Source organism: Engystomops pustulosus, chromosome 2 (genome assembly GCF_040894005.1).
Source record: "Engystomops pustulosus chromosome 2, aEngPut4.maternal, whole genome shotgun sequence".
In the NCBI taxonomy this organism is placed as follows: Eukaryota; Metazoa; Chordata; class Amphibia; order Anura; family Leptodactylidae; genus Engystomops; species Engystomops pustulosus.
In genome coordinates, this window is record NC_092412.1 from 105,082,281 (window position 1) to 105,103,946 (window position 21,666).

The 21,666-nt window shown below is 43.0% G+C and overlaps 1 protein-coding gene across 1 annotated transcript in view; it reads left to right on the top strand.

Moving 5' to 3' along the window:
• Nucleotides 1–21,666, top strand: part of RPL31 (ribosomal protein L31) — a 435,376-nt gene that overhangs the window by 136,719 nt on the left and 276,991 nt on the right. The gene's annotated exons all lie outside the window — the stretch shown is intronic.

The window sequence follows — 21,666 nt, forward strand, 5'->3', positions numbered from 1 at the left end:
ATTGCTCAAGTTAGGGCATATAAAGGGAAAGTACATCACAGGTTCCCTTTTTTATAATATGAGAGTATCAACGGTATAATATTAAATCTTGAATAACAATGTCAATGCCTAATCTATGCACCTCTGCCATTGGGGGGTAACAGAGTGGTGTGCTAGCTACAGTAAAGTGGGATTATCTGTTGTGTTTTGGATTCTCTGTGTTTGATCCTGGATCCATCCATTGACGACAATACTGGTTTTGTTTTCTACTCCATACCCAGCTTGAGCTGTTTCTTATGCATATCTGGCAGATTGGAACCTGAACTCTGTTTGCTGCCTCCCTCTCTGACCTACAGCTTATTATTTGTTACTGCCGAATTTCTGCCAGCTATGAAACTTAACTGCTTATAACTACTCTTTTCTTGACCCCTTGTGCATCGCACCATTGTCCACTGACCCACCTGGGCCTTTGACTTTCTACCCAGTTATTGCCAATTAGGTAGCTACTTTGTGAGGTCTCTAGAGCAAAGAGATCACAAATCCAAGCCAGTTGAATAGCACAGGGGGACCACAACCCACTGTTAGCTATGGTGTGGAACCTGGGGGCTTCTTTCATTCCTTAGAGATAAATTGCTGTAGAAGCCATGTGTGTCCCATCCCCCTAAAAAAATAATGTAATTTGGTGGCAAGGTACAGAATTAAAAACAACAACGATAGTGGCTGAATTGAAATTGTTATAAGTGCCACATATAAAAAATCTGCAGATTTTAGATTATGGTTTTGCTTTCTGCTGGATAGTTCTTTTCTGTTTAGTCATAACTGTAGTTTATCATATCCTCCAAGACAAAGGCTTTCTTTAGAATAGTCCACACCAGTGTGAATATGCATTGGAAAACAATATTATAAAATGTCGCTGTCATAAACTGAGTGAAAGAATATAACCGTTGCCACTAAATCTGCTCTATTAGACATGTCGCTGTATCTATATGTACCTGTGTCTTTAACTCCTTTTAGATGCTTCAGCCTTTCCCTATTCTCACCATGCTGCCCTCTCTGCATATATACACAGCTTCTTTTCTGTCTCTCACTGCTCTAGGCAGGGAAAGGGGGGGGGGGAGATTGAGTCTTAAAGTGATAACAAAATAACACATTCTCTAATTCACTGTTATTAACAAAAATACAGCATTTCACAGATATAATTCCAACCTGTCCCTGTCCCGCTCAACACAATTTTAGTTACAACTGGTATCCGACCTTGGATCTTCTGACTTTAGGCTCAGCAGCCATCTTATCTGACGCTGTGGAGCTGAGCTCTTCTCTGCTCTCTTCCTCTAGCCCCCACCTTTGCATTTCTGGACAATCTCACACACTGACTTCCTGCCGTCAAACAACACATTGCGACATGAGGAGAGCTACAAGTTACAGGCAGATAAGTTCTTTATCCTGGGGAGGGAGGCACATCAGATCTACAAATGTGTGTGTAGTGGAGATGCATCAGAGCTAAGAATGTCATTTTGTGTAATATGCATCTCATGGATCTCATCATCTCCGATCTGTCTCATCTCTCTATGTGTCAGATACTAATACGATGTTCAGAAGGTAAATGAAAGTGTATATAAACCTGTAAACTGATAATCTAAACATATTGTCCACACACAGCATCTCATAGCACTACAGAGATCATGAAGTGTCTGCTTAGAGAGTCTCCACACTCTGGGATTTTGCACTGACCATTACTGAGTGATGGAGCTAAAACAGCAATAAAACTGAGTAAAATTGTAAAGTAAGGAGTTAAAAATGATCTTTATTGTGTAAACATTACCATTATTTTGTTATCCTGAGTATATTTAAGAAACTTGTCTTCGTGTTAGTACCCTTTTAACCTAAAAATACTAATATAAGTGAAAGGACTGGATTTCTATTTCTAAACAAGGCAATCCAAAAAAAATAATTTTTAGTGTGTTTTAAAATGGAAATAAAACCTACTAATACAGTATATATCAATTACAATAGCTAAAATTCTGTACAAAACTTTGGTTTTCCTTCTGACAGTTGAGGAAGCACAAAATTTTCTTTTTTAACCCAGACAGGGAGTTTTCTCCCCATTTTCATATGAATGGAGGATTATTAGGGAATATGTCAGAAGTTTTAACCATGCTGTCTGGTCTTTGCATTGGGCTGGTCCAGAGACTTTCCCTTTTGCTTTGAGTAAATACTGCAGAAGGTTAAATAATACTCAGAGAAGGTGGGTAGCTATGGAGCTGCTCAGTGGAGAGAACTGAAAGCTCCTCAGGCTAGAAAGCCCTGCCAAGAGCCATTTCAAGAGCTCCAGTATTGGATTAAAATTTCCCTTTCTGCATTCAAGCTTATGATAACATACACAAATACATGATTATAAACAGTTCTTCAACCTTTCAGGAAGGAGAAATCCTGTTGTACAAACTGTGCCTTCTTTCTGTGGACTACCCTTCACCAGAGGCTAATGTGCGAGAATAAGGAAGAAAGCGCTCATAGGGCAACCTCTCCAGATTTGTGTATATGCCAGTGGTTGGTGGGGAGTTTGGGTGTACTCTCACCTTGTTCTGTTTTGCCTTCAACTCGTAGTGCCTCAACATATGCAACCTCTGGAAGGGGTAAGTCCCACCCTGAAACATGTTGTATCTGCATATGTTATAATAATTAATGCTAACTTTTTACTATTGAAAACCACCTGGATTTCTGTTTCTCCACTTGGAAGCGTGGAACCACCAAGGTCCATTTTTTCAACGTCTTTTTTTCCCCACTTTGGCACTCTGTGGCTAAGAAGTAGGCAAAACATACTCCATAAACTTTCTCTATTCTTGTTTGTGAATTTGCTTAAGGTTGACTAAACCTAACTCTGGGGTCCATTTTAGTGGTTCATTTATTTGTTTTACTTATCATGGCTGCTGTTTTATTGGCCTTTTGTTTTTTTTTGAATATTCCTTCCTCTTTTACCATCACTTCCCCTCCTTTTCCTTTCATTTTATTCCCCTCCGCCTTCCCCTGTGGAGATACAACTCTCCCCACATTGATGAGTCGGTTGTGAGCATCCCATCGCTGACCACTTTAGTGGCCATTTTTTTGGAGAGGTCATGTCATTGGAAGCTGCTGATTTTTCAGCAAAATCTGAGTTAATTATTATTATTTTAAGGCACACCTGAAGCACAATGCTACTCTGTGTTAAATCATGGGAAATTCTAAAAAAAAAATCAGACACAATATCCAGAAGAGAATTGTAGACTTGCAAGAGTCTGGTTCATCCTTGGGTGCAATTTACAGAAACCTGAGGGTGCCTGATTCATCTGTACAAATAATTATAAGCAAATACAAGATGGTAATGTCCAGCCATCATACCACTCAGGATGAAGAGGAGTTCTGTATCCCAGAGATGAATGTGCTTTGGCCTGAAACATGCCTATCAACCCAAAAACAAATGAAGAAGTTTGAGTTACTATCCACAGTGAAATGTAGGCTGAAAGGCCACTCTGCCTGGAAAAAGCCAGATTAATGTTTGCAGACGCAAACAACAACATGGATCTTAGTTTTGGAGACATGTCCTGTAATTTGGCTATGATGACCATTGTTACATTTGTTGGAAAAAGGTAAAAGCTTGGAGCTCCAAAGGCAAACATTGAACTATCACAAGGAGCCTGCGTAATGATAAATAGAATGAATGGAAACCTATAATAATTGTACAGAACAAATGGGAACTAAGTCATAAAACTTCTAAGAAACTAGTAAACTTTAACAGGTTGAAATATTATTGTAACTATGGTCATGCTATATATAGAATAGAAAGAAGAAGAGTTATTGTTAAGACTTACACATCCTCACTGATTGCTTATATGTCAGCAATGAATGAATGTGTTAAAAAAGGAAGTATTTAAGTCACTTTGCAGGAGATCCAGTGCAAAACCTTATCATATGCTTTAACCAACGTAATTGCCCAAACAAGGGAAAGTTGCCTTTTTAAATAGGTTCAACTGTATCAAGAACAACATCAAGAAATCTCTAACTCTTATGACACAGACACATAACCACTAGGCATAACATGTAAATAAATGTCACCCATGAGCTAATAGAAATGTATAATATAGTTAGTTATGTATTACCACCATATAAGTGCGTTGTGCAGGGCACAGTACGGTGAGCACACACTCGCTTGTCACCGTACCATGCCGTCACCGGATAAAAGATAGAATGATGGCCCGGCTGCATGCTCCCTATGGAGAGCGAGCCATACGTCCAGCTGAACGTATGGTACGCTCGGGTCGGGTATGCTACGCTCGGGTCGGGCGTAGCACACGTTCGTTTGCAAGAAGCCTCATGCACGCAGATGTATTTTTGGTGGTGCATGATCCAGCACATCAAGAGTAACTGTTCCCCAAACACATATTAATTTACACCAAAATGCTTGTGATCAGGATAGAGCACCACAGGTTTTGCATTGTATACATGCAAAACACGCGTTGCATGTTTCCTATCTCAATCATTTTGGTGTAATTGAATGTGTAACTGGGCCAACCTCCTCCCTGCTGCCTTGTGTTTCAATACGCAGTTCAAACACAGCATGTGAATGCGTTTCAAGGGGTCCCAAACTTCTAATGCAGCCTTGGGCCCATGATACCCTTAATCTGCCCCTGATGAGAAAGCTTGTAAAGGTATTCCTTGGATTACTGGAATCATGGTGTGTGGTTTGATGAGACCAAAATAAACTTATTTGGTTCAGATGGTGTCAAGTATGTGTGGTGGCAAGCATGGTGGATAGAGTGTCATGGTTTGGGGCTACATGAGTGATGTCAGCTGTGGAGAGCTACTGTTCATTGGGGGAACTATGAATACCAACATGTGCTGTGACTTACTAAATCCCCTACCCTTTGGACATTAGGCAGAAGTTCAGTATTCTAACATGAACATGAACATTCAAACAACCTCAAACACACCACCATGATGACTACTGCCTTGCTAAAGAAACTGAGGGTAAAGCTGGTGGATGGGCCAAGTATGTTCCCGATACAACCAAAACAAAAAACCCCCTATATTTTATTGTACATCATGTGCAGCCCTTAAAGAGGACCTGTCACCCATAAATTGGGTCCAAACAAATAGCACGTCTGTGCTCTAAATGATGGATTGCTCTCAATCCTTGCAACACTGTAACATTTTTCAATAGATCCAAAAGACCAACAATATATATCAATCCATCTTTATATTTTTATCTTTAAAACAAGACATAAAGGCATCAGTACATCATCAAACTTAGGAGTGCGTTGCCAAAGTCCATAGAAAAGTTCACACGTCCTCAGCGGTGGCTCCTTACTGAGACAACGAACGTCCGGTGTGTCGTGACGTTTCGGAGGGAGTACCTCCTTCCTCAGACATGTGCAAGGTCAAGTCCAAATCCGAGGTCAGCAACGGGAGGTCCAGGCAGAAGGGAACAGGCACACAATACAGCAACACAGAGGAACTTAGGTAGCACAGCAACACGGAGGAACTCGGGAGTAGGAACACACAAGAGTACACAGGAACGCAGGAAGACCCAGGAAAACATAGGAGTATACAGGAACGCAGGAATAATCACAAGGAAGCTTTCTCTCAGGCTGTAAGGCTCAAAGATCTGGCAAGGCAGGAAGGGAGGTGCCGGATTATAAAGTGGAAGTGTTCAGCCAACGCACCAATCAGCAGTCTGACGGAGACCAGGAGCCGGAACAGGTGAGTCCGGGGAAGTTGTACACTGTATCAGAATTATCATCACAGTGATCATTCTGGCACAGCAAAAGACTAGTGTTGGCTAACTCAGAACTGGCATACCCTTCAACATTGATCCAACAGAACCACTGACATGCTGAGTTCAGCTCCTCTGTGTTCAGGTTGGTATATTTCACAGAAAAAGGCAGTGGGGAAATTTATCATGATAGGGCGCATTGTGCCTGGCCCAATTACAAGCCCTACCTGTTCATTTGTCATGAAAGTGGGCATAGAGGGAAAGAAATTCACAATTCCTGATTGTACACCAAGAATTGCAACTTTTTTATGGCTTGTACACTGTACTAGAAGCTATGATAAATTCCCCACTGTGAGTAAGTGTTCCTGGTTTCTCATGCTTCATTTTGATAGTAGATTTCCTTTAAACAAAGTCATGCACGCCACTTTGAACTTCTCAACCATCACAACTTCCTGTGACAGTCACTTCCAGACTCCCTGCTCTCACAGTAAATATTCCCCATCTATGAAGGTGGTGAAACTGCCTTTCCTTTAGATTAAGAGGATGTCTGCTTTTATGTACTTATGGCAACCCCTGTTGTCCTCTTAATTTATTTTCAGAATGTTTACCCTTCAGATCAGGTGGTTCCTTGGTGGCCAAACATGCTTAGTAAATCCTGTTCTCTGCTTACATCCTCTTGCATATAAGATGGCAACGGTTGTGCTGTTGGGCAGGCAAAACAAGCACTAGAAAATATATATTCATTTTTATAAATTTGGATAATTTGGCAGAAATTATGTATCCAGTTTTAAATAAGAGTCCCCAGTTTTAAATTAGAGTTTCCATTGACAACATATTTGATTATATGTCATAAAATCATGGAATAAACCTTACTACAAATTAATTTCAACAAGTTTTATTGGAACGAAATGTGAACTATAAAACAAGAAGGCACATTACAGCTATTAAAACCCTCACAGGGTAGGATTTTTTATGCAGGGCCCCAACAGCTCTCTTGACTTTTGTAAGGTGAGTCCTAATTAACCCCTACGGGACACAGCATCTTTTGGCCTAAAGGACGCGGCCCCATTTTTCAAATCTGGCCTGTGTCACTATAAGTGGTTATAGCGTGGGAACGCTATGAGATATCCAGGGGATTTTGAGATTGTTTTCTCGTGACACATTGTACTTCAAATTAGTTTAAAAATTTGGATGAAATCTTTTGCGTTTAGTTATGAAAAAAAACAAAATTTGGCAAAAATTTTGAAAAATTCTTTATTTTCAACGTTCTAAATTCTCTACTTTTGATTCAGAAAGTCATAGCTCCCAAATAAATTCATAACTTACATTTCCCAAATGTCTGCTTTATGTTGGCATGGGTTTTTCAGATTCCACATATTTTACTAGAATGTTATGAGGCTCAGAATTTGGGTGCCATTTTTCACATTTTTTGTAAAATCGCCAAAACCTGTATTTAGATGGACCTGCTCAGTTTCTAATTGACACTGAGAGGCCTAAATAATAGCGAGACTCGTAAATTACCCCATTGTGGAAACTACACCCCTCAACGTATGAAAAACCACTTTTAAGAAGTTTGTTAACCCTTTACGTGTTTTATAGGGGTTAAAACAAAATGGAGGTGGAGTCTGCAAATTGTAATATTTTTTCACAATACACTCATTTTGGGTGGAAAATTAAACATTTGTAATGGATAAAATGAAAAAAGGCTCCACAAAGTTTGATACGCAATTTCTCCCGAGTACACCGATACCCTATATGTGGTGGTAACCTGCTGTATGGGCGCACGGCCGGGCATAGAAGGGAAGGAGGCGCCATCCAGATCAGATTTGCTATGTCACATTGTACAGGCTATAATTTTTTTCTTTTTTTTATTGTGGACCTATAGGGGCTTATTTCTTTTGCCACATGAGATGCACTTTTCTAATACATAATTTTGGGGCATCTATAGCTAATTGGTGAGATTTAATTAACTCTTTGTTGGTGGAGGAAATGAAAATCATCAATTTTTAGGAAAATTTTTATGTGTTTTTTTTTTTGGCCGTTAACCATAGCATGAAAATAGTATATTATTTTTATTCTATGGGTCGCCACGTTTATGAAAATACTTCATTTATATATTTTTTTTTTATTTTTTCCCATTTTTACTGAATAAAAAGTAATTTGGCAAAATTGTTGTTAATTTTAGCATCACCGTCTTTCATATGCATAACTTTTTTATTTTTCACCTAACAAATCTGTTTAAGGGCTTATTTTTTGCAAGAATGATAGCTCTTCTTAGTGGTCTTATTTTAGATTGCGTAACTTTTTAAAATCACTTTTTTAGAGCATTTTTAAAGGGCATTAATAAAAAATCATCTTTATCAGAGAGAGTTTTTTTAGGTTGTTTTTTACGGGGTTCACTTTGCGGATCTAATAACGATTCTGTTTTATTATACAGATTGTTACGGAGGCAGGGATACCAAATATGTGGGGGTTTTGTGTATTTTATTCAATTGTACTGAATAAAAACTAATTTGGGGAAAATCTTATTCATTTTAGCATCACCATCTTTTTATATGCATAACTTTTTTATTTTTTGGCAGATAAATCTTGTTAGGGGCTTATTTTTTGCGAGAACAGTTGTTCTTTTTAGTGGGCTTATTTTGGAGTGCATAACTTTTTTTAAATCACTTTTTAGAGCATTTTTTATAGGGTATTAATTAAAAATTATCTTTTTTCGGAATGTTTTTTGCGTTTTTTTCCTCCGGCGTTTACCGTGCGGGTCCAGTAACAATTCTGTTTTATTATGCAGATTTTTACGGACGCGGCAATACCAAATATGCGGGGGGTTTTTGTGTTTTTATGTTTTTTATACTTTATTAAGTTTTTTTATGGGAAAGTGACATTTTAGGGCAGGGGTAGGGAACCTATGGCTCGGGAGCCAGATGTGGCTCTTTTGTTGGCTGCATCTGGCTCTCAGACAGATCTTTAATAAACAGTGATGGCTGCTGTTTGTCTCTTAGACTGATCACAGGCAGCTGTTACCGCTGCCTACGTCCTTTGTACGACCCATCGCAGCCATTGTCTAAACCTGGGTCAAAGAAAAGAGTGTGGGAGCCATGAGGAGCTGCCTGCAGGGAGCGCTAGTAAGTGATTTTTTTTTTTTTTTTGCTGTGACTACCTATCTACTGGGGGGCTTGTGCTGTGGCTACCTATCTACTGGGAGTATTTATGTGCTGTGGCTACCTATCTACTAGGAGTATGTACTGGGTGTCAGGATTTCGAGTAGTGAACAACCTGGACCACCGTGGACGATGATGTAAGCAGACACATGGGACTGGGATCTAAGTGGCACCCGGTCTTCACCAGAGCCTGCCGCAAAGCAGGATGGTCTTGCTGCAGCGTGGTACCACCAGGTCGTTCCACAGGCACGACTTGTCAAGGTGGCAGTCTTTTGGTCAGGAACAGGATCACTAGGCAGGTCAGGAACAGGCAAATGGTCAAGGCAGGTGGTAATGATGCGAGGTGGGGAACGGAGCAAGAGGTCAGGGCTGGCACGGACAGAGCAGAATCAGGAACAGGTCTGGGGTCACAACAGGAGGTCAACAATTGGAAATTAACACTGCGCAAAGCTGCCTCATAGGTATGAAGCACTAATGCTGGGAGCCGCCAGTCTTTATAGGAACACGGGAAGTGGGTAGCGCCAATCAGCGACGTGCTGCCCTTAAAATCTGCCGTCGCGCGCGCTGGTCAGGTGGGATGAGAGCAGGAAAGTGAAGAGGTAAGGGAGCTCAGAAAGGGGCACCACCACGGACAGGGGCACGGGAATGCCTGCGATCCGAGGCGTAGATCGCAGAGGCACCCGTGACACAGGGACTACCTATCTACTTGAGTGCATGTGCATATTGTACGGCTCTCAAGGTATAAAATTTTAAAATATGTGGCGTTCACGGCTCTATCAGCCAAAAAGGTTCCTGACCCCTGTTTTAGGGGCTTATATTTTTATGTATTTATTTTTTATTTATTCTAATGTGTTAACTTTAGTGTTTTTGACTTTTTTTTAATTATACATACTTGAACTTAAACCAGTGATGCTCTGATCACTGGTTTAAGTTCAATACACTGCTCTACAATACTATTTTATTGTAGAGCAGTGTAAACTGTCTGAGCAAGCTTGCGCATGCTCAGACAGTTTACAGCCAGACCCGGAAGGGGTCTGGCTGCCATGGAGACCGGGCAGCTCCGGGGCACATGCCAGTCCTCGGAGCTGCCCAGAAGTGGATCGGATCCCCCGGTAAGCGGCACGGGGGATCCGATCCACAGCTCAAACACACTTACACGCCGCGGTCATGTTTGACCGCGGCGTTTAAGGGGTTAACACCCGCGATCGGAGCCGGCTAGACAGCTGACAGCCGCTGCTTCTGGTACCGGCTCCGTTCGTGAGCCGGTGCCAGAAGCAGGACGTTATAGAACGTCCCCGTGCGCTAAGCATCTAGCCCCGGGGACGTACTATAACGTCCTGGTGCGCCTAGGGGTTAACCCATGATTGAACATAAAGACCAAGACATACGTCAATCATGGGTTAATTAGGACTCACCTTACAAAAGTCAAGAGGGCTGTTGGGGCCCTGCATAAAAAATCCCTAACAGTATTTGGCGTCCTTTTCTGGGTGGGCTTAGGAGTGAACAACAACACCAAGACCCTCCGTGAAGGGTCCCCGCCGGCTTGGTGAACAGAACTGACCAGAGAGCTCTCAGGGTAAGCCGTTTTTTATTGTCTACCTTGAAATGTCACTTCTGGTTCACTAGTTGGACGGACCGGGTAAGACTGTCTCTGTGTTATGTATTTGCCACTGTTGTTCACTGTAACCTAAGCTCAGAGTTTTTGGCAAAGAACCACTTTGTAAGGTGATGGACAGAGACTGGACAGAGACAGACAGAGACTGGACAGTGACGGATGGTCAGACAGTCTGTGATGTTAGCTGAAGCTGTGAAACGGGAAGTAGTAACCCTTAGATGTCTGCAATGCTAGAGTGCTAGAGTGGGAGATATTCTGTTGTGATTGTCATAGTGTCAATGATACAGTTTTGTCATTAAGGGTTGCCCACAGACTTTCTTTGGGAGTCTGAGCGGTCTCGTATGACTAAGAACTAGTCGAGTCTGAAGGAGAGCGACTTGGAGAGTCAGTCTGAGGACAGTGACCTGAGAGTCAGTCCAGTCAGGCAGTGATCTAGTGTAGAGTCCCTTGTGGACCTGCAGGGTCAGTCTGAGGGCAGTGACTTAGTTTAGCGTCAGTCCAGTCAGGCAGTGATTTAGTCTAGGGTCCTTTGTGGAAGACTCAGGTGTCTAGTTTCTTTGGGGTCAGTAAATCGAGGTGTCGGCATCCGTTGTGAGACCCTCTTGAGTCTGTGGGGACAGGTTCCTTTGACAGTATTGTGGTTATGGACACTTATGATGAGTAGTGAATTGGAATAGAGCCAAGTGCATTGCAGGCAAGAAGGGGAAAGATGCACAGAGAAGGTTGTTGAGATAAGTAGGACTGATGGAAAAGTGAAAGTTGACATGATCGGACAAAAGGGCTGGTAGTTTTGTGTTTGAAGTGAGAAGTAGTATTGAAGGATTTGGGATGTGTCAGATGATCTGATGATTGTACAAGTGAGAAAACTTGATCAGATTTGGAAACAGACACTTATAGCCTCTGACTTTGACGGACGGACCAGGACAGAGTGACAGGAATCCTTCAGAGTGCCCAATGAAGAAAGAGACAGGCAATAAGGGACATTTCAAAGTTTTTGATGTGGAGAAGATCTTGACTAAGAGATTGACGTATGTCTTGGCCTTTATGTTCAATCATGGGTTAATTAGGACTCACCTTACAAAAGTCAAGAGGGCTGTTGGGGCCCTGCATAAAAAATCCCTAACAAATGTAATTAGAAACTATATAGCCTTAATGATGATACCCACATAGTAGCAGAAGAGACATAGTATGGCACAGAAGATACACATTTACTTACCTGTCGCGATCCGTGAGGTGCATTGTCCGACGAGGATGAAGTCCGGCGTGATTCACTAAGATCGTGTGCCCGATATCCTGGATGTGTTGCTTCCCCGCTCAGGTCCGCTGGAGTTCACCATCTTCTTCCCGGTGCATGTGAGTGCATGTCTTGTGACACAATTTGAATTTTAAATACTCCGCTTAGTCCGAATCAGTCGGGTTGTCCGGCGGCCACACCCCCCAATTTGTGTCGTATGAAAGTCGGCCGTGTTGTATTAAAGATTGCACCAAAATCCAATTGCGTGCGCCAAAAAAACCCTATTAAATGCTGCGCAATTCGGAAATAGTTGGGAAACCAGATGGAAATGCGATGTGCAGACCCTTAGTAAATGTGCCCCAGCAATTCTAACCTGCATCATAGTATCATAGTATCATAGTATATAAGGCTGGAAGGAGACGCAAGTCCATCAAGTCCAACCTTCAAGAATTAAATAAATGTTTTATCCCCATAACCCGTGATATTTTTTCTCTCCAGAAAGTCATCCAGGCCTCCCTTGAACATATACATAGAGTCCGCCATAACAACCTCCTGCGGCAGAGAGTTCCATAGTCTCACTTCTCTTACAGTAAAGAACCTTTGTCTATGGTGATGGTAGAATCGCCTCTCCTCTAGGCGTAGAGGATGCCCCCTTGTCCTGGTCACAGGCCGAGGTTTAAAAAGATCTTTGGAGAGATCCTTGTACTGTCCGTTCAGGTATTTGTACATTGTAAGGAGGTCTCCCCTCAGTCGTCTTTTTTCTAAACTGAATAATCCCAAATTTTGTAATCTGTCATTGTATTCTAGTCCCCCCATTCCCCTAATAATCCTGGTTGCTCTCCTCTGCACCCGTTCCAGCTCTACTATATCCTTTTTATACACTGGTCCCCAAAACTGTACACAAAATTCCATGTGTGGTCTGACCAGGGATTTGTATAAGGGCAGCACTATGTCTTTATCATGAGAATCTATTCCTCTCTTGATACATCCCATTATTTTATTTGCTTTAGCAGCAGCCGCCTGGCTCTGGTCACTAAAATTAAGTTTACCATCCACCAATACCCCAAGTCCTTTTCAGCTTCAGTTTTACTAAGTAATTGACCGTTTAGAACATAATTATACTTTTTGTTTCCATGGCCCAAGTGCATAACTTTACATTTATCTACATTAAACCTCATCAACCATTTCTCTGCCCATCCCTCAAGCTTCCACAAATCCCTCTGTAATGCTAAACTATCGACCTCAGTATTTATTACTTTACACAACTTAGTATCATCTGCAAATATTGAAACTTGACTGTGTAAACCTACTACAAGGTCCTTAATAAAAATATTAAAAAGAAGTGGCCCCAATACTGACCCCTGTGGCACTCCACTGGTAACATCAACCCAATCTGAGAAAGTGCCATTAATGACCACCCTATCACTAAGCCAATTACTTACCCAAATACACAGATTTTCTCCTATTCCCAGCAGTCTCATTTTATATACCAACCTTTTATGTGGCACGGTGTCAAATGCCTTTGAAAAGTCCAGATATACAACATCCACAGCGTCCCCCAGATCCAGTCTTGAACTTACCTCCTCGTAGAAACCAATCAGATTAGTCTGACAGGACCAATCTCTCATAAACCCATGCTGACGCTGGGTTATAAGGTTGTGCACAGTGAGATACTCCAGGATAGCATCTCTAATAAACCCCTCAAATATTTTCCCCACCACAGCAGTTAGACTTACGGGTCTGTAGTTTCCAGGATCGCTATTTGATCCTTTTTTGTATATTGGTACCACATTTGCTATGCGCCATTCCTGTGGAACATAACCAGTCCTCAGTGAATCTTCAAATATTAAAAATAACGGTCTGTCTATCACCGTACATAATTCATGCAGAACCCGGGGGTGTATGCCATCTGGCCCAGGTGATTTATCTATCTTAGTGGTTGCGAGGCGGCGCCGTACCTCTTCCTGGGTTAAACTGTTGACATTATAAAAAGAATTTACATTATTCCTCATTGTGTCTTCCACCAGGGGATTTTCCTGGGTAAAGACAGTTGAGAAGGCGACATTCAGTAGATTGGCCCTTTCCTCATCTCCTTCCACCATGACCCCCATGTTATTTCTAAGGGGACCCACACTCTCTGTTTTTAGTTTCTTATCATTTATATACTTGAAAAATAATTGGGATTATTTTTGCTCTCCCTGGCAATATTTCTCTCAGTGTCTATTTTTGCGGCCTTTATCTGCTTTTTACAGGATTTATTTTTCTCTCTATAATCCTGTAATGCCTCATCGCTACCTTCACGTTTTAGCACCTTAAACGCTTTATCTTTCTCGCTTATTGCTTTCCTTACAAGACTAGTTAGCCACATAGGCTTTTTCTTGTTCCTTTTATGCTTTTTCCCAAAAGGTATGTGTTTCTCACAGGACTTTTTCAGAATATATGAGAAAAATTCCCATTTTTGGGGGGGGCTTTTGTCTTTGAGAGCATTATCCCAGTCTATGCCTTTAAGGTCTTCCCTTAGTTGATGAAAATTTGCCCTCCTGAAGTTTAGAGTGTTGGTTGCCCCTTCACTAACGTGCTTAGTAAAGCGTAATACAAAATCAATGATATTATGATCACTATTCCCCAGGTTCCCCCCAACCTGTAGTTTTGATACCCTATCAGGTCTGTTGGTAAGGATAAGGTCCAGCAGTGCCCCCCCTCTTGTTGGCTCCAAGACTAGTTGCGACAGGTAATTGTCTTTTGTTGTTGACAAGAACCTGCTGCCTTTGAAGGACCTGCAGGTTTCTGCCCCCCAGTCAATATCTGGGTAATTGAAGTCCCCCATGATAAGTACTTCACCATGCTTTGAAGCCGCATCCATTTCACTTATCAGCATTTCCTCTGCTGCCTCCATTATATTTGGAGCCTTATAACAAACCCCTAGTAATATTTTATTATTCTTTTTCCCTCCTCTTATCTCCACCCATAGGGACTCCACATTTGCATTTGCGTTACTGATGTCATCTCGCAAGACGGGCTTGAGGCAAGAATTCACATATAAACAAACCCCTCCACCTTTTTTATTTATACGATCCTTTCTAAAAAGACTATAACCATCTATAGTAACAGCCCAGTCATAGCTACTGTCCAGCCATGTCTCGCTGATACCCACTATATCATATTTCCGTTCCAACATCAAGAGTTCCAGTTCCTCCATTTTGTTTGTGAGGCTTCTGGCATTTGTGTACATACACTTTATATGGTTTTCCCTGTCCGTATTCCTTTTGTCCTTATTCCCCAATCTCATTCCAGCCCCCCTTCCTCCCCCATGGACTATGACTCTTCCCAGCTCCCGTCTATTTGCCCTGCACAAGTGTAGTTGCCCTCCCCCCAGGTCTCTAGTTTAAACACTCCTCCAACCTTCTAGCCATTTTTTCCCCTAAAACAGCGGCCCCCTCCCCATTGAGGTGCAGCCCATCCCTACTGTAGAGCCTGTAGCCGACAGAAAAGTCAGCCCAGTTCTCCATGAACCCAAACCCCTCCTTCCTACACCAACTTTTGAGCCACTTATTTACCTCCTTGATCTCCCGCTGCCTTTCTGGTGTGGCACGTGGTACAGGCAGTATTTCGGAGAAAATTACCTTTGAGGTCCTTGCCCTGAGCTTATGGCCTAAATCTCTGAAATCATTTTTAAGGACCTTCCACCTACCTGTTACTTTGTCATTAGTGCCAATGTGGACCATGACCGCTGGTTCCTCACCAGCCCCTCCCAGTAATCCGTCAACCCGATCCGCAACATGCCGAACCCGAGCACCCGGCAAACAACACACTGTTCGGTATGCACGGTCTTTGTGACAGATTGCCCTGTGTGTTCCCCTAATAATGGAATCTCCCACTACCAGCACCTGTCTGACCTTGCCTGTGCTCCCATTACCCTTCTTACTGGAGCAGACAGTCCCCTGGTTACTAGCGGCCACGTCTTGCTGCAGCATTGCTACCCCAGAGCTGATATCCCCCTCATCCGCCAGCCTGGCAAACTTATTGGGGTGCACCAGATCAGGACTAGACTCTCTACAACTCTTCCCTCTACCCCGCCTTCTACATGTTACCCAACTAGCTGCCCCCTCATTCTGCACCTCCATACTTCCCTCCCCACAACCATCTTCCCCAGAGAGTTTGTGCTCCAGGAGCAGCAAACTTCGTTCCATATTATCAATTGCCCGCAGCCTTGAAACTTGCTCATTTAGATCCAGAATCTGGGCTTCCAGATGAGCAATTTTCACACACCCCACACAGCAGTATTCCCCCTCGAACGGCTGTTCAAGGAAAGCATACATGGCACAGGATGTACACCGTGTAGCAATGCCACTTATGGAGTCCATTATTCTAATGGGGATTACAATAGAAATATGCACAGAAAGAAGAATTTACAGTCAAAGTAACACAAAACACAGCAGTTACCTGCTAAAGCCCCTCAAACTTAAGTCACACTTAAGACACTGCACACACTTGGGATCAATGCACACTCGCCGCCAAGCTCACACACTCGCTTTGCTAATGCTTTTTTAAAAGTTATCTGCCACAAAAATCTGCAGAGCTCACTGCACAAGATCTGGCTGCAAACCTATCGGCAAGCTCATCGGCAAGCTCATCCTACAGTAGCGAGAAGTAATCTCAACTCAAACTAATCACAGGACTAATAGGACAGAATGTTCAGGCCATTGAATAATTGCAGAACTCATATTGATTTCTATATCACAGTATTTTCGTTCTGACCTGTGTCATTGAAAGAAATGGGGACTTGCAGTTTGCCACTAGACTTTAGGGGTAAGTCGCAGTGTCACTTACAGCACTGAAGAAATTATTATGAAGAAATAAGTCCAGTATACTGCTACTCTTGGACATTTCCATCAGATATGAGCCAAATGGGTTCTATAGAGAATTTAAATAGATGATTCTGCTAAGATTACCTGATGACTTCCCCTTAACCTTGTTATATGTCAATGTCTGAGCTGACGTCAGCAAGGAGTTAATATTTGGGAAGTGGAATCTGTCTTGTGTAAATGTAGTTATGATTACACATTGCAAATTGCACAAGCTGTCACTGTATGAGTAAATGCAGGAAATTTCCCACTTGTCTCATTTTGATGCTGCAGTCCCTGAGAGAATAAAGAAAACCTGTCACCAGCGGCCCCTCACAAAAACCACACGGTACCTTCTAGTCTTTATACATGTTCCACTGATGCCTTTATCCACTGGATTAGAGGCATTATTCTTGTAAAAAAAATGATGTTTATTAATGTCCTCTGCCCCAGTAATGGAGGCAGGGAGCTGTAGTATACAGTCTGTATTCCCCTCACTGATGCTGAATGAGAGAGACATGTGATGCTCTGAAGACAATTCCCGAGGGCAGCATGAGGTTGATTTCTCTTCATATAACCAGGTCTTTCCCAGTCCCCAGATTTCTTAGGAAGTCCTTAATGATTTAGCAGTGGTGAGTCACACACAGCCACTGTCTCTCTTTCTCAACATTCCAGCATGGGATTGGTACAAATCCCTACCTAACTTTCCTACAGCCCCTATAGGGGAAAATAAAGGAAGCTGTATGTGTGTAGTTGAATATTGGCAGACAGTACTAGTTCCATATGGCAGCATGTTTGTAGCAATGAACCTGTCAATCAGGAATGAGGAAGCAGCGCATTGCAAATAAAATGTAATATGCAAGACTTCATTAATATCATTGGACCCACATCAGATGAGTTGCATATAAATTTACAAACTGATTTTTGAATATTGCAGCCATGAAAAGGAACCATCTAGGAATAATGGCAATGCTTTTTAATCATAGTTTTTAAAGAGGACCTGTCACCAGATTGAACCCCTGTCTAACAATGCCTGCTGAGAAAGGGTTACAAGTCCTCCCTATATGACCTAAAATTAGCTGATATGATATGCAAATTACCTTTTCGGACTCATCTGTGGCAGCCTGAGAGAGAAGAAGAGTCAGAGATACTAGTGAACCACGCTGCAAAGCAGGATGGTCTTGCTGTAGCGGGATGCCACCAGGTCGTTCCACGGGTGCGACTAGGCCCATGGTGGCAGCCAAGGTAGTACGGAAATGCAGGACGCTGGAACTCATGGCAGGAGCACAGGAGCTGGCACACGGTACAGGCAGGGTCGGACTGGTACACAGAACAGGAACGCAGGAACTGGCATGGTACAGGCAGGTAGGAGGAACACTGGTAACACAGGAACACGGAGGAACACTGGAAACACAGCAACAGTGGAGGGCTTTCACTTAGCAGGAAATGATGCTGAAGATCCGGTGAGGGAGGGAGGGAGGAGCTGGATTATAAAGCAGAACCGGATTAACCGGTGCCAATCGGGAGGATGCTAGCCCTTTAAATCTTGAAGAGACGGCGTGCGCGTGCTCTAGAGAGGGGCAACTACACCAAAAGTGTGGACAAATGTTTGACTGGGTCCATATGTCAACAATTTATTTACAAAAAAGGTCTATTTGACCTCACTGAGACCCATTGGTCAACTTAAAACTTAACTTTTATTTTAAAAAAAATTTTTAATAAACAATGTATTTTATCCCAAATTGTGTGGACAATTTCTTATATCATTTTAAAAGACAGGTAGACGTTGTGAAAACTTTTTTGTGTGGTATTTTGGCACAGCTGCCCTCTTCAGCACAGCAGTCCGAGGTAACCAGAGACACAGGGTGATCGCACATACAGTGATGGTAGTAACAGTCTTTCGTCAGTAGATGTCAATCTTGTTCATCCACTAACAAGGGAAAGGGTCGGAAAAGTTAGTACAGAGTTTTTAACATTTTTTTAGGCTGGGCAGGGGGCTCCTGGCTATACACAGGGGGTGAAGGGACTGGTATATATACTGGGGGGCAGATGCCACAACATATTGGGTATCACAACAACCGTGACAATAAAATAAAATGGTCACTGAACCCGTACGGGTTAATAATTAATATTACAAAAATGTTCGCATCTGACCGCATAAAAAGCGCATAAAAAGTGATCAAAAAGTAAAATTTACCCCAACATGATACCTAGAAAAAGTACAGCTTGTCCCGCAAAAAATAAGCTCTAAACCAGCTCTGTAAACAAAAAAATATAAATGTTCTGCCCATTGTTACATGGTGATACAAAAACAAGCAAATTTCTCACAAAATGAGTTCTCTATTATGCAAAAGAAGTTAACCATAAAAAAGCCATATAAATGGGGTATCCCTGTAATCGTGATGATCCATAGAATAAAGATAACACGTTATTTTTATGGTATGGTGAATGTCAGGGGAAAAAATGCTAAAAACCTAAATAAGAATTAATGATTTTTTTAACCACCACCAAGAAAGAGTTAATAAAATCTGATTATTAGCTATTGAGCACCCCCCCCCCCCTTCCTCTGGGGCGCCCCGGAAGAAGCATTGCCGGCGAAACCCTGGGTCGGTCGGACATGAAAGCTAGCGCCGCGTTATTTGATTTGTGATGTGCGCATTTTTAATTAACTCTTGTGAGTATGATGAACTTAAATAAATGTTAACTTTGTTGGAACGTACCACATCATCTGCCTGCATATTTTCTTCGAGCTACAATATAATTAAAGGAGGATAATGAAAGTGCGATGGTGCTAGTCTGAATGGTGACATACTTTCAGCAGGAGAAACTGCGGATTAGTGCTGTTCATCGGTGGAATAACGAATGAGAAGAATAATATTGATACAAATCAGCTCCATCGGCACTTAGTTGCTTATAATACAATTATCACGGAGAAACAATCTTGCGATGTCCCTTGTTAGTGGATGAACAAGACTGACATCTGTTACTACCATCACTGTATGTGCGATCACCCTGTGTTTCTGGTTACCTCGGACTGCTGTGCTGAAGAGGGCAGCTGTGCCAAAATACCACACAAAAAAGTTTTCACAACGGCCTAGCTGTCTTTTAAAATCATATAAGAAATTTGTCCTCACTATTTGGGATAAAATACATTGTTTATTAAAAACAAAATTTTTGCAGGGGCGTGGCTAGCAGCCAAGATGGACGGACGCGTTTAGCGGAGCTCTGTGGAGACCCGAAGAATCCGCTGGATAAATCCTGTGTAACCCAGGCGAAATCCGGTAGAAAGCAGTGGACCCACCTTCCGTAACCACCGGAGACACCGGGAAGCAGTTCCGACCCTGTGAAAAGCAGCTGGAGACCGGACAGCTGCGGGTCGGCGAGAGCTGCAACTTGCTCACGATCCGTACCATCACAAACGCCAGTGCCGCAGCCAAACCTGCAGGAAGACCCTGCGCACCGGTCATTGTGCGCCGCGGTACGAGTGTGTGTGAGCGTGGGACGCGACACACGGCGGCAGGCGCCATCTTGAAAGGGCAAGCGCGGGACCTGCTCCTCACCGTCCGGTGGGTAAACAGATGGGGCGCACAGAGACACTCCGGCTCAGGCACGTAAGCCTAACACCGACACCCCGATACCCCGCTGCCCAGGGGCCTATAACAAATAAGGTGTTTGGCACGCCATTATAAGGGCGAGAAGTGGCGCCAAAACATCAGCGCCATCTTGGAGGCAGCACCATGCGCTGAGAGACCTATAGCTGCAAGTGATAACGGCACCCCGAGCCCTCAGGTCTTGCACTGATACAGCCACCCAGCACAGAAGCTCCAGAGCTACCTACAAATAACTGTGAGTGCCACATTTGATACCACTTAACCCTGAATTGCCACCCTGCAAACAGTGGGTTTCTGACAAGAGTACATATTAATAATACAGCCACAACCTGCCAAAGGATTGTTGCTCCTGCCACTTTGTGTGACTCTTTCTGATATACCAAGACTGATAAATACCTTTAAGCCAGTGATGGCAAACCTTTAAGAGACCGAGTGCCCAAACTACAACAAAGACCCGCTTATTTATCGCAGAGTGCCAACACAGAAATTTAATTCATGATTTATACTCCCTTCTCTGTCACAGTTTTCATTCATATCAGCACTCTGAGGACACCAATAAAGCAGAAAATAGTCCCAGGTCGAGCTGTCACTTTAAAATAGCTCTGTGCACAGCAAGTCCTGGGCTGTCTGGGACTGCAGGAAGATACCTGGAGTCATCTCTGGTGATGGCCTGAGTGCCCACAGAAAGGGCTCTGAGTGCCACCTCTGGCACCAGTGCCATAGGTTAGCCATCACTGCTTTAAGCAATATGAGTCCCCCTAAAGCAAGCGCTATTGATAAGCTCAGAGAATTTGCAAGAGGTGATACTGCAGAACAGGCACATACACCGCAACCGCAACGTACGGTGCACACCAGAGCTAAACCTAACGCGGCCGCCTCGTCGGTGCAAATGGAGGCAGACGAAGAAGCAGAAGAACCCACTTTGAAACAAGTAACCCTGCAAGTGTTGGCAGCAATAGACTCCTGCAAAAGTTCTCTCACAGGCAAACTTGATGAGGTGAGAGTTGATGTTGGCCTGCTTCGTCACGATTTACAAAACCTCAGAGACCGGGTCAAAACTACAGAGGACAGAATTTCGCAAGTAGAGGACCGCACAGCCACCGTCCCAAGGTCCCTATCCTCTCTCAAATCAGAATCCGACTTGCTGAAGCAAAAGGCGGACGACTTGGAAAATCGGCTCCGCAGAAATAATATAAGGATAATTGGCATGCCGGAAAAATCAGAGGGTAGAACACCTGAAGAATTCCTTGAAAAATGGTTGCAGGAACTGTTTCCCGCGGCAAAATTCACAGCGGCTTTCCCGGTAGAAAGGGCTCATAGGTTGCCTGCCAGGGCTCCCCCGCTGGGAGGAACCCCACGTCCATTACTAGCAAAATTGCTGAACTGCAAAGATCGGGACATGATCCTCCAAAACGAGCCCGCAAGCACCCCGACATCCGCGTGTATAACGCGAAGATTTCAATTTTTCCGGACTTC